The sequence below is a fragment of the Anolis carolinensis genome, chromosome 2, assembly GCF_035594765.1.
Source record: "Anolis carolinensis isolate JA03-04 chromosome 2, rAnoCar3.1.pri, whole genome shotgun sequence".
Taxonomy (NCBI): domain Eukaryota; kingdom Metazoa; phylum Chordata; class Lepidosauria; order Squamata; family Dactyloidae; genus Anolis; species Anolis carolinensis.
In genome coordinates, this window is record NC_085842.1 from 210,543,312 (window position 1) to 210,557,912 (window position 14,601).

Here is a 14,601-nt window from a genome sequence, read left to right on the forward strand (position 1 = left end):
ACTTCTGGAACATGGCCATACAGCCCAGAAAACATACAACAACCCTATAATGTGTTGTCGAAGGCTTTCATGGCAGGATCATTGGGTTGCTGTGAGTTTTCCAGGCTGTATGGCTATGTTCCAGAAGCATTCTTTCCTGACATTTCGCCCGCATCTAGGCAGGCATCCTCAGAGGTTGTGAGGTTTGTTGGAAACTAGGCAATTGGAGTTAATATATCTGTGGGATAAAGAACTCTTGTCTGTTGGAGGCAAGCATGCATGTTTCAACTGGCCACCTTGATTAGCATTGAATGGCCTTGCAGCTTCAAAGCCTGACTACTTCTTGCCTGGGGGGAACCTTTGTTGGCCCGGATTGATTCATGTCTGGAATTCCCATTTTCTGAGTGTTGTTCTTTATTTACTGTCCTGATTTTAGAGTTTTTTTAAATACTGGGAGCCAGATTTTGTTCATTTTCATGGTTTCCTCCTTTCTGTTGAAATTGTCCACATGCTTGTGGATTTCAATGGCTTCTCTTTGAACTTGTATGTGGACAGTTTCAACAGAAAGGTGCAAACCATGAAAATTAACACAATCTGGCTACCAGTATTTAAAAAAGATCAGTCAATGCTAAAAGCAGGACAGTAAACAAAGAACACTCAGAAAACAGGGGAATTCCAGACATGAATCAATCAGGGCCAACTAATATTTCTCAACAAAAGATTCCCCCAGACAGTAAGCAGCTAAACCTTGAAGCTGAAAGGCTATTCAGTGCTAATCAAGGTGGCCAATTGAAACACTTGTCTCAAACAGACAAGAGTTCTTTCTCCCACCCTGGACTTTCCACAGATACAATATATAAACCTCACTTACCTAGTTTTCAACAGACCTCACAACTTCTGAGAATGCCTGCCATAGATGCAGACGAAACGACAGGAAAGAATGCTTCTGGAACATGGTCATACAGCCCGGAAAACGCACAACAACCCATCATTGACATGTATCACCACTCTATAGATAAACAATGGCTGGATCTACACTGTTGTATAGCCCAGTATCTGATCCCAGATTATCTGTTTATCTCAGGGCCCTTCAAGACTGGCTTTATATCCCTGGATCTGATCCATGTTTTCTATATGAGTCCACATTACCAGATAATCTGGGATAAACAGAAAACCTGGGATATAGGGCCTGTCTGGAAGGGCCCTCAGATGATCTGGCAGTGTGGACTCATATAAGCCAGTTCAAATCAGATAATCTGGGATCTGATCCTGGCATAAAGAACAGTGTAGAGTAGACCCAGCCATAGTGATCATTTGGATGCTGGGTGCTTTTCCCTTAAGCATGCAAATGTGTGGTAGCCCCTTTAATATCGTTCATACTTTTGAGAGCACCCAGTGATCCCCATAACTATATAGCAGGCATGGGCAAACCTCGTCCCTCCAGGTGTTTTGGACTTCAACTCCCACAATTCCTAACAGCCTACCGGCTGTTAGGAATTGTGGGAGTTGAAATCCAAAACACCTGGAGAGACGAGGTTTGCCCATGCCTGCTATGTAGTCTTGGACTTCAGCTCCCAGAAGCCTCAGCTGCCTTCGTCAATGGTCAGGGATGCTGGGAGTTGAAGTCCAAGGCGCTTGGAAGACCCACAGTCATCGTTAACACCGCTATGGCTCCATGCTATAGGATCCTGAGAGTTGTGGTTGGATAAGGCATGGCGTGTGGACAAACTAGGAATCTCAGGATCCCATATCATTGAGCCCTGGCGTCAACAGTATAGCTTAAGGACTCCAGGACTGGGAAGCTTCCTCCCGCAGAAGCCAAAAGACTCCCAAACTCCACTTTTCTGTTAACTTTGCGCTGCGTCTGTGAGATAGTAATAGAGAGGGGATTATTATTATTTTTTTGGTGCGTGGCCCCTTTAAGGCTGGGTCTCCCCCTCCCCTTCCTCCTCCGCCGTGGGTCCTGCCAGGCGCCCCGAGCAGCTCCAGCCACGAGCTTCCAAGCGAGCAAGCGAACTTAAAGGCTTCATTTCCGTAAACTTTTCCATATGTGAGAGGAGGGCCTCTCCCTCCCTCTCTCTTTCTCTTGAAAGCTCGCCTTCCAAAAATAAACGCGGCGTCAGGCCGAGGTGTCCAAAAGCGCACGGAAAAACCGGGGCTGGGAAAGAAAAGGACACGAAAGAAAAGCCACTGAAAGAAAACAGCCCTTTTGGGGGGGGGGGGGGGGGGGAGAGTTTTTGTATCAGGTTTCCCAATGGGTGGACAGTCACACCACCGTGTAGGTCTACATTGTGGAATGAATGCAGTTGGATCCCACTTGAATTGGGATGGCGCAGTGCTGTGGATTCCTGGGATTTGTTTGGAACGGCGCCAGCACTTTGTCAGAGAAGACAAATTATAAAAACAACTCCTATGATTCCACAGCATTGAGCCATGGCGGTTAAAGAGGCATCAAAGTGCAGTCATTCTACAGTGTAGATGTACCTTGGATTCCATGCCCCATTCCCGAGGACGTGGGTCACCCAGAGGTCATCCAAAAGGGATTTCTTTTCCTTCCCTGCCTTTGGGAGCCTTCCAACATGGAGACTCCGAAACCCATATGTTCTCCCCAGCTTCATGGGGGGGAAAAAAAACAGCAGCATAAGGAAGCTGATGAAGAAACACAATCTACAAACTATCCACAGATCCACTAAGAAAATCCAACAAATGCTACCTTCAGCAAAGGGCTCCTCTCACCTCTGCAGGAGTCTACCGTATACCATGCAGTCAGGGCCGTAGCCAGAAAAAAATTTCGGGAGGGGTTTTGAAAATTTGGGGGGGGGGGGGGGGTTGAACCCCTAGCACACACCTCTCCCCGCTACAAACCTGGCAATATCTGCTTGAAATAGTGCCTTAATGTTTTGTGTCTCATAGACCTAGCATGGGGATTTGGTTAACCAGTTAAAATTCATGAGTAAATCAGGGGTTTTTTATAACCTGAAAAATTTCGGGGGGGGGGGGGGGGTTGAACCCCTAAAACTGCCCCCTCGCTACAGGCCTGCATGCAGCTGTGGACAACAACAACAATAATAACAACAACAACAATGCTGTGCCAAAAGATCTCAGCCGGCATTTGGAAACAATAGGCATTGACAAAATTACGATCTGCCAACTGCAAAAAGCCACCCTACTGGGATCTGCACGCATCATCCGAAAATACATCACACAGTCCTAGACACTTGGGAAGTGTTCGACTTGTGATTCTGTGATACGAAATCCAGTATATCCTGTTTGCTGTGTCATACAATAAATAACAACAACTTTGGGAGCCTCGGGTGATGCAGTGTGTTAAAGCGCTGAGCTGCTGAACTTGCAAACAAAAAGGCCAGGGAGCAGAGTGAGCTCCCGCTATTAGCCACAGCTTCTGCCAACCTAACAGTTCGAAAACATGCAAATGTGAGTACCGCTCTGGTGGGAAGATAACAGCGCTCCATGCTGTCATGCCGGCCACATGACCTTGGAGGTGTTTACAGACAATGCCGGCTCTTCAGCTTAGAAATGGAGATGAGCACCAACCCTCAGAGTCGGGCACCACTGGACTTAACGTCAGGGGAAACCTTTACCTTACCTTTAATAATAACTTTATTTTTGTATCCTGCCTCCATCTCCCCGAAGGGACTTGGGGCGGCTCACATGGGGACAAACTCAATCAAACATGGGTTAAAACACAATCAGCAATTTAAAAACATTCTATCCACATAAAATCACATAAAGCAACATCAAGCAACATCAGCAGCAGTTCAGAACCTGAATAATAGTTACTGGAAATTCAGAGAGAATTTGTGTGGAACTCTGGGTAGGGCTTAATTGATGGTGTCAGATAGACATAAGTATGGTGGGAGCCAGGTCAGTAATAACATTAAAACCTATAGGACAGGGACTGTGATAAAGTGCAGCAGCTGGAAGTGAGGTATAGTGAAGATGAGTAACTTGTGAGACAAGTCTACATAGGGACCACCAAATGCAGCATTGCCCAGACACGAATCAAGGAACATGAAAGGCACTGCAGACTCACTCAACCAGATAAGCCAGCCTGATAGCAGAGCACTTGAGGAATCAACCTGGACACAGAATATTATTTGAGAATACAGAAATGCTGGACCATCCTAACAACCACCATGTCAGACTACATAGACAAGCCACTGAAATCCACAAGCATGTGGACAATTGCAACAGAAAGGAGGAAACCATGAAAATGAACAACATATGGCTACCAGCATCTTTTTAAAAAAAAGTCTAAAATCAGGACAGGAAATAAAGAACAACAATCAGAAAACAGGAGAATTCCAGACACGAATCAATCAGGGCCAGCTAACACCTCCCAACAAAGGATTCCCCCAGGCAGTAAGCAGCCAGAACTTTGAAGCTGAAGGGCTATTCAATTCTAATCAAGCTGGCCAATTGAAACATTCACATTTGCTTCAAACAAGCAAGAGTTCTTTCTCCCACCCTGGACATTACACAGACATATAAACCCCACTTGTGTAGTTTCCAACAGACTTCACAACCTCTGAGGATGCCTACTATAGATGTGGGCAAAAGATCAGGGGAGCATGCTTCTGGAACAAGGCCATACAGCCTGGAAAACTCACAGCAACCCCAAAAAGCCTGATTCTGCCTCCATGTTTCTGTGGCAAAAGGGAGGGGGGCACAGAGCAAAAAAGAAAAAAGTAATGTGGAAACAAAATAGGGAGGGAGAAAGTACACTTTTAAAAAATTCTTTGGAATGCCTAACGTGATTGCTCCCAGCGGCCTGGAGCCATCTCTTCTCAAAGACTTTTTTGTACTGCTTTCTTGTATTACTGTTTCCTCTCCCATAAACAGAGGTGTCTGGTCTCTGCCTGGGATGAGCATCCAATTTGGAGCAAAAGGAGTCGAAAGGAAAAGAAAAAACTGGCCAAAAGTGGCCCAGTTGACCGAGGCTAGATGCTAAACTTTGGCATTCCTCTCCCGCAGCCTCCAAATGACACCTTGCACAGCCACATCTGTCTGGCCTTTCTTTCGGGTCAGGACCCAAATGCCTCCCTTCCCCCAGCCACCCACACGCCATCCGGACCCCCTTTCTGGTCCTTTCAGCTGAAGCCAATTTCCGGTTCTCTCCTGCCTCTTGGCACACAAGGCTTTCGGCAGGGACCCCAAATAATCAACCCCACATCCGACCTAAGAAAGGAAGGCAGAAGGTGGAAACAGGCATTGGGAAACAAACTGGAATTCAAGGATGGGGCACCTGGCTTCACTTTTGGGGTTGATGGGGACGGAAGTTTGAGGAGAGGGATCAAGGCAAGGGAGAAGCTGCAGACAGCGAACTTTTCCACATAGAGTTCTTTCTGCCAAAGAGAAGGCTGGAAGGAGTTTCTTGAGTACATGTATCCCAGTTAGTTATGTAGTAGGAAGCCAAAGGGACAGCAATGTGGGGAATGCTTAGAAGCCAGTGTGGACTAAATGTCCTAAATCAGGGGAATTACACTCATTTTCATCTAGGGCCATATCAGTTTTATGGTTGCCTTCAAAGGGTTATCAAAACCATGCATAGAGAATCCATGGCCACAGAGGACCAGCTATAATTTTTATATAATTGTCTGTGCTCTTTAATTTTTATCCACTTTGGATCCCCAGATGTTATTGAACCACAACTCCCATCACTTTTGATTATCCACCTTGTGGACTGGGGATAATAGGAATTGCAACCCAATAGCACTTCTGACTCTGAGGTTGGGGAAAAGGTTAAATGACATTTTAAAGTCAGACATCTTACCCACAAGCCTTGTATCTAAATTCAAACCCCACTCTCCTGAATAGACAGAATTGCATGCAACCTTCCAGATGTTACTGTATCACAACTCCCATCAGCTCTAGTCCCAATGTCTAATGATAAGGAAGACAGGAGTTGTAGTCCAGCATCGGGAGGGCCACGTAAAAGGACATGACAGACCGGATTTGACCCACAGGCCTTGAGTTTGATACATGTTCCCTAAAAGCACCAGATTGCATCTGATGTTGGAAGCTAAGCGGGGTCAGTCCTGATTAGTACTTGTATGAGAGACTGAATACCAGATACTGTAGGCTATATTTCAGAAGAGGAAACAGAAAACCACCTCCGAGTATTCCTTGCTGGAGAAAACCCTGTGAAATTCATGGGGTTGCCATAAGTCACATACAGAAGCACAGAGTTGGGACTAGAGTTCTGAAGACCAGGTTCAAATCCTCAGTCATCCTCAGTGGAAGGCAAAGACTGAACAAATCTTGCCAAGAAAACCCCATAATAGGCTTGCTTTAGGGTCACTGTAAGTCACGCAAGGCTTTTGTGAAGGCACACAAAACAACCATCTACAGCAGTGGTTCCCAACCTGTGGTCCGTGGACCACCTGTGGTCCCCAAGAACTAAAATATGGTCCATGGCCTCATTACTACACCGTTGCAATGAAAGTGCCTGGTCTCGCAAAACCCTCTTATAGTGCCGAGGCAAGGGGGATGTTGGAAGGGGAGAGGCTGACTGCCCACAAAGGGCGCGACAACAAGACTCCTGACTGCTGCTTCTCCTCCCTCCTCCTGAGTGGGGTGTGGCCCTTGGTGCCTTTAAGCTGTCAACCCATTTTGAAGTCCAGGCTCTCATTTCTTGTTATAGTGCATGCCCACACAGGGAAGAAACCAAGTTTTCAGGCTTTATGCAACACTACAGGGCCTAGCCACACTTTGTTGTCGTTTTGTTCTTTCAAGTCCTTTCTGATTTATGACAACCGTGCAGTAGCTCTATGATGGTGTTTTCCTTGCCACATTTGTTCAGAGAGGGTTTGCTATCGCTTGCCTTTGTGACTAAAAGATTGTGATTAACTTGAGATCACACAGTGGCTTTCTGTAGCTGAGTGAGGATTCAAACCCTGGTCTCCCTGATCCTAGTCCAACACCATGAGGCTATACTGTGTGCTGCAATTAGTTTTAAGTCCTTCCTTCATTTTGCACTTGGAAGCAGGGGTCAAAATCTATAACAGGCTGCTATTAAATGGGGCTAGTAATTTCTAGAAAACGAAACCATCGAATCATAGAGTTGGAAGAGACCACGTGAGCCATCTAGTCCAACCCCCTGCCATGCAGGAAAAGCACAAACTACCCCTGACAGATGGCCATCCTTAGGCACTACAGTTTCTAGGACATCAAAGGTATAAAATAAAATTAAAGTGTGTAGCGACCTAGCATAGCCAAAGCAAGAACATAACTCTACCAGAGTCCATGGATCAATAGGAGATAGAAGATGGGGAAGAGAGAGGGAACAAAACAATGGCTGCATATTCTGTGTGTCTCTTGAATGTGCTTCTGTTTATTTTTGATCCAGGTCAGGTCCTGGCATGCCACACAAGCAGTTTCAGTCTGACTCTGAATTGGTCATGCAACTGTTAAACTGGAGTGAGGAAAACATCAGCCATGTGCCTGTGGTTTCTTATTAGCATGAAATGCACTACTGCCTTGGCCATAAGGAGATGAATGAGCCCCAACCTTCCCCCCTCCCCCTTTCAGAGTTGGAACTAAAGCTCTGGAGACCGGGGTTCAAATCCCTAGTCAGCCTCAATGGAAGGCAAACCTCCCTTTGAGCAGATCTTGCCCATATGTACTTTTCAAAGATGTATATCGATACTTGTACATTCACATATGCATACATTGGAATGTCCCGTCAAACTATTAATTTGCAATTCTTTTATTTGTATTTTAAATACCACCTTACCTCCAACTACTTGCACATGCCCTCTGTGCCGTTTTTTGCCTCACACAGAACAGATCTATATGTTTCTACTTAGATGTAAGTTTCATTGATTTCAGTGGAACCAACTTTCTCACAGGTAAAAGTTGTTTTACTAGGGAGTGGGGGTTAGTCTGGATTTTCTTCCAGCAGTTAAATGGTGTGAGTGACGAACACTGTTTGGCAGAGAAGACTAAAGGCCTTGTAAAACTACACTCCCATGATTCCATTTCATTGATCCATGGCCGCTAAAGTGGTGTCAAGCTGCATTAATTCTACATTTTAGATGCACCTTAATCAGGGTGCAGACCACACACTAAAAGAAAAACATCAAAGAAGAAGGGTGAGAAAATAAGCCCAAAACACAATCTTTTTTATCCTAAATTTAACTTGTCAGAACAGGAGATAGTAAGAAAGTCAGCAGGCATCGTGTGTCAACAGAAAAAAGCATTTCAGTCCATGTAGATTGGACCAAACCTACCTATAAGTTGCAAATGCATTTTGTGAAGCTACATGGTTATGGAAGTAGAAGACACAAGTAGCAAATATAAATGCCAATCTTCATTCCAGGATGCTCATAGCCAAGGTAATGTGGTTTCCGTTTGTCCCAGTTCCTGGCCTTCAAAGTCCCACTGACGTTAATTTAGAGGTTCCATTTATAGTTATTATAGCTGTTGGCAGACACACTTTGGCTATTGTGTGACATTCTTTAAAGTACGTTTGCTAAAAATCATTGGAAGATCATATGTAATTAGCTGCCAAAAGGTATATGGGGTTTTAGGATTTCTTTTTTTCAGCTAATTTGTGTGGGCTACCAGCCTGGAGTGTATAGATATCTATTGGGGAGGGGGGCAGTAGAGAGGCAAAGATATGCTGCTCTCAAAGCATAGGTAACCCAAATCGTTTTTATTAAATGGGCAAGACCCACAGCCTTTCCCCTTTATTGTGGTTCAGGTGTTGCACCAAAACTAGACACCCACATGGTGGCATTGTGTGGGCAACGGGAAGTTTGGCGGCCTGATTCGCAGTTTTCTTGGACTGTACCTTTGTACTAAAACAAAGTGTTCTGGGAGCAAACAGAGGAACCACACTCCAAGATGTCTCCGTACACCATGACTCTCCTTTTTTGAGGGAAGACCACTTTCAGAGCTCTGAATTTAGCACACAAATTAATTGTTTGTACTGTAGTAATGAAGTCGAACATGACCCCCTCTCCAATAAAAGATAGTAACTTATAGTTTTGCTAGGGACAAGGACATAAGGCTTTCCTACACCAGTCAATAACTCACAAACAAAAGGACTCTCTTTTGTTTAGATTTGAGACATATCTAGGCTAAAGGTTAGCAAAGAAAAAAAAAAGCCAATTTTAAACAACATGCTTTACATGCTTTATTTCTCAAAATTTGAAGTGTATTCTCCTGCTTATCTTTCTGCCTCTCTGTATCACCTTTTGACATACATTTTTCTGTTCCTTTAGATAGACTCTACTACCCATTTTTGCTCCCTTTCCCTTGACATTCATTTCCCCTTTTATGAACTTTAAGGTATCAGGGACCCCTTCCCCCTCTTCCTTGCATGCTCCCCGTTTCCCTTGTGTTGTTCCAAGTCTCAGAGCACCCCTCCAACCTGCCCTCCTCGCCTGCCTGGGCAGAAAAGGAAAAACCTGGGATTCCCTTCTAAAGACCCTCATGAAAATGAGCCAAGGGGTCAAAGCCTTGGAAAACAGTCATGAAAAAAATATGTTTGTTTTCCCCAGCCCCATGGGATGTTGGATTATTTTGGAATCCTCCCCAAGATATGGGGTCCCTCCTGTGTCTACTATCATATTATTATTGTTGTTTCTTATTGCCAATATTATTTTCCTTGTGCAATCTCCCCCCCCCCCCCACACATGTATGTAAATATCAAATTGAAGCATAATGATCGAGGCCTGACCTCTGTACCAGGAAGCCCCAAATAAGGACATGGAACTGCCACAACTTGGATTCCCCAAAATCCTCTTTTCACAATAGGTCTCACCTCCAGACTTCGGAGGACATTTGATGTCAGACCACCGAGGGAGAGATTTTCTGAATATCACAAAGGATTCATTTCCTTGAGGAAGGGGAGTTGGTTTCGACTGAGGCCACCTCTTTTCTTGGAAGTTGAGTCAACATCTAATCCTATCACCCATTCCTGTGATCAGGAGCCTCCGGTGGCCTAGGGGATAAAAGCCTTGTGACTTGAAGGTTGGGTTGCTGACCTGAAAGCTGCCAGGTTCGAATCCCACCCGGGGAGATCGCGGATGAGCTCCCTCTATCAGCTCCAGCTCCATGCGGGGACATGAGAGAAGCCTCCCACAAGGAGGGTAAAAACATCAAAACATCCGGGCATCCCCTGGGCAACATCCTTGCAGATGGCCAATTCTCTCACTCCAGAAGCAACTCCGGTTGCTCCTGACAAAAAAAAAAACAAAAAAAACACCCATTCCTGTCATAAAACCTGCAGGGGCTAGACCCCATTCATGGAACTGGCCAAATCAATCAATGGATCCACAAGCTAGGTCCGGTTGAAGTGCCACAGGCTATTTGGACAAAAGATCATCGTTGAGTCACCCATAATCTTGTCATTTCCACATGTGTACTCTTTGTCTCTCCTGTTGCCACACCTCCATCTCCCCCATTGGCCAGCGAGGGAGTGAGGTCACAGATGGGGCTCACACTCTCATTGGAGGAGGCCCCTAGTGGCTCCCCCTCCACTCTGACGTCAGAGCCAATCACCGCAGAGCCGGCCGGTGGGCAGAAGGCGGGAAATTCAAAACTAGAAATGTATAAAAAGTGCTGTTTTCACTGTAAATGTATGCCAGTTTATTTCTGTATCATATTGCAACCGTCATCCTGTACCAGCTGGACAGAATAAAGGCTTCGGTGCTCTCTGCTTCACAAAACTTGGGTGAGATAATATTCTTTTGACAGGGAAATTCTGATTTGCTTCTCAGAAGGCTCACCAGGTGTTGTGCAATCCTCCTTGCTGGCTTTGAGCGGATCTCCTCCGCTAGGAGAGATCCCCAAATTCTTTGTTCACGACCTCAGTATGTTACTACTACTTCATGCAAAGTATGGATTGAATGATGCCTCTCTCTGTTCTTCATCTAACTACCTCACAGACTTGTGTGAGTTAAAATGGGGAAGTGACTGTGCATGTCTGCTTGTGCTCTATGGGATAGACGTGTAACAAATAGATATTACAAACATATTCAAACTTGCTCCAAGAATCTTCAACCTTGCGATAAATGCTGGAGGCTAGGCAGGCTCAGGGCTTAGGATAGTTGCTTTGTAACCAAAACGTAAGTACAGACATAGACCAAGACTTTCCTGATCCAAGCCCAATCATGTCTTCCATGAGATCAGGAAGCCCTCTTAAAATGGCATTCCGGGGCAAGAGTCACAGCAACCTGTTCCAGATTAAAATGAAGCACTTTAGTTCTCTCCTCCTGTCTCTCTTTGCCGGCACATGTCTACCAAGACTCCCTTCTTCTTTGCAATCCAAATCCCTGCCAAAGAATACAAACTCTGCCCCTCCCCTTCCTCCCACACTCCAGTTGGTCCTAATAAAAATATTACACTACTTTGGATAACTGGAATACATTAGGAAAATAATGCACTTTTGCCCATTTATCCAATGCATATAATTTTAAAATGGCTATACTGGCTTATGGTTTCAGGTCTGGAAGGCACTTTCATGCGAAAAGCGAGGCCGTACTTCTTTATCTGTTTTTGTTTCAATTCTTTCAACTCATTTCCAATTTACAGAGAACAGGGTTTTCTTGGCAAGATCTGTTGAGAGGGAGCTTGCCCTTGCCTTCCTCTGAGGCTGAGAGTGTGACTTGCCCAAGTTGCTCAAGTAGGTTCCTGTGGCCAAGTGGCATTCCAACTCTGGTCTCCTGGAGTCCTACTCCAACTACCAAGCCTTTCATTATGCCAGCTCTCATTCTTTGGATAATAATCCCTAATTTTAACTTTCTGGTTGATCCAGAGCAGGGGGCCTCAAACTTTGTAAGAAGGTGCAGGGTCCCTCAGATTGCTGGGGGGCCAAACTGTAATTTGAAAAAAACATGAACTCCTGTGCCCACTGTACATATCTTATTTGTAATGCAAAAATGAAAGAACAACGCAATATTTAAAATGAAGAACAATTTTAACAAAATAAATTTACCAGTGTTTCAGGGAAGTGTGGGCCTGCTTTTGGATGATGAGCTAGTCAAGTTAATTCGGACTGTTGCTGTTATGTGCCTCCAAATCGTATCAGACTTGTGGCTAGCCTAAGTTTAAAGTTTAGGACAAGGGCCGGGTAAATGACCTTGGAGGGGTGCATCCAGCTTGCGGGACTTAGTTTGGGGATCCTGCTCCATAGCATTCTGACAGCCACAAACACTAAAGCAGTGGTTCCCAATCTGTGGTCTGTGGACCACCAGAGGTCCAAAAAAACTAAAATATGGTCTATGGCCTCACAGTTACTACTACAGATAATAACACAGTCGAACCAAAAAAAAATTCTTGGTGTCTTCGTTTTTAGGCCTGTTCCTGGGGTTATTTGGGGTGCTGATTCAGAAAACTGCATTGGATAGACCACATCAGCTCTAGATTATTAAATATAGTTTTCTATGGGGTAGATGGCGACTACTGGATGGCAAATGTTCTGTATCATAAACTAGAGCTGATGTGGTCTATCCAATACAATTTTCTGAATCAGCACCCCAAATAACCAAATCGAATCTAAAGCTGACCAAAAACTGATTTGTAACCCTTTTGGTACTAATGTTGGAGAGTGGTCCCTGGTCAAAAAAGAAAAAGAAAAAAAAAAAGGTTGGGAACCACTGCAGTAAAGGAACAGAGAACATGTATTGCTAATAACTCCTTCATAAACAGCAACAAGAAAAGTGGGGAATAGAAAAAGAAAAAACAAAAAAGTCCCTAAACTTTTCTTTGCTGCTGATAGCATCTCTGGAGTGATCTGAGGCTTGGTAGCAGCAGTGGTGGAAAAAAAGATTGGTTTTGTGAGGCACTGAGGGAAGGGATGGGGTTAGGGGTTCAATTTGAATTTGGAAAGGAGCCATTCGGTGGTTTTCATGGCTTTTAAAAAAGTTATTCCAGGGTGGAAAATGCTACATGTATTTTCCACTTTGCTTTTTTTTTCTCTTCAAGTCGACAGGAGGAAAGGGACAACAACACAATGACAGGACTGTGTGAAAGACTGAGCTGGCACTTCGCGGGCAAAGGTTATGGGAAAAGGTGTTTATAAGAAATATACAAACATGAGCATCAAGGGAGTCATTGCTCATGGTCCGGGGCGCTGAAATCCTCTAAAATTATGCTGCCACAGGCTACATTTTCCATGCACTTCAGTGCCCACAATGGAATGAGTTCTTGTAGGGTTATTTTTCACACACACCCCTTTTAAATACATATCATGCAAAAACCATTCAAGGGGGAAAGTAACAGCAGTCTTTTCTTTAAAAGCCTGTCTTAAAAGGAGGGGGGCACCAAGAGGGCAAGTGAAACTCTCCAATAAAAAGAATTTGGCCTACCCTGAGAGACATTTCTTTTTGTTTCCATTTGAGACCGAGCTACAGCATTTCCAACCACAAAAGCTGGGCCAGTGTCCCCCACCTTCTCCCCAATCATAATATTAGGACATCTGAAGCTCTTTTAGCATGATTTCTGGACCTTCAGGTTACAAAGAGGTCATGCCTGGGAGCATTATTTTTCTAACTTTTGGGAGAGAAGTCATCCCTGACCGGGATACCAGTAATGGAAGATGGCCCATTAAATATTACTACCACTAAAAGCACCAGATCCTGCCTGATCATGGAAACTAAACTGGGTCAGCCCTGGTTAGTACTTAGATGGGGGACTACCAACAAATACAGTAGAGTCTCACTTATCCAACAGTCACTTATCCAACGTTCTGGATTATCCAACATATTTTTGTAGTCAATGTTTTCAATATATCGTGATATTTTGATGCTAAATTCATAAATACAGTAATTACTACCCAGCATTACTGCGTATTGAACTACTTTTTCTGCCAAATTTGTTGTCTAACATTATGTTTTGGTGCTTCATTTGTAAAATCATAACCTAATTTGATGTTTAATAGGCTTTTCCTTAATGCCTCCTTATTATCCAACATATTCGCTTATCCAACATTCTGCCGGCCCGTTTATGTTGGATAAGTGAGACTCTACTGTACAAGGTGCTGGAAGGACTTGGCAAAACCACCTCTGAGTCTCCCTTGCCCAAGAAAACCCTATGAAATTCAATGTTTTTCTTTCCATCATTTCTTATCCAGTAACGTTCACAACAGTTATTTCTATTTATGGAACAAAGATAGAGTGGGACTACACCAGGCATGGGCAAACTTTGGCTCTCCAGGAGTTTTAGACTTCAACTCCTATAATTCCTAACAGGGCTGTTAGGAATTGTGAGAGTTGAAGTCCAAAATGCCTGGAGGGCTGAAGTTTGCCCATGCCTGGACTACATCAACAAGCAGAGATTTGCATCCACGCTGTCCTGCTCAAAGCTCCTAATCCATAACTGAAAAGATTAGGATTTGTTTTAGCCCCCAAATCCTCTAGACAACCTGACCATAGCTATGTTGACTGGGGATTCTAGGAGTTGTAGTATGAAAAAGATAACTCTTCTATGCTCTGCTTGTACGCCATGCAAATTAATGTAGAATTACATCAGGTGCCTGATTCTAAAACTGTAACTCCCAATGCAATTTAGAACCCACATATTATCCAAAGCATTTTTTTAAAAATGTACACTGACAGGAGCTAATATTGTGAAAATTTAATCCCAACTGATCAC

The 14,601-nt window shown here is 44.2% G+C and overlaps 1 protein-coding gene across 2 annotated transcripts in view; it reads right to left on the bottom strand.

The window, feature by feature from the left end:
* The window catches only part of rarg (retinoic acid receptor gamma), a 157,635-nt gene that overhangs the window by 99,360 nt on the left and 43,674 nt on the right, over positions 1 to 14,601 (bottom strand). The gene's annotated exons all lie outside the window — the stretch shown is intronic.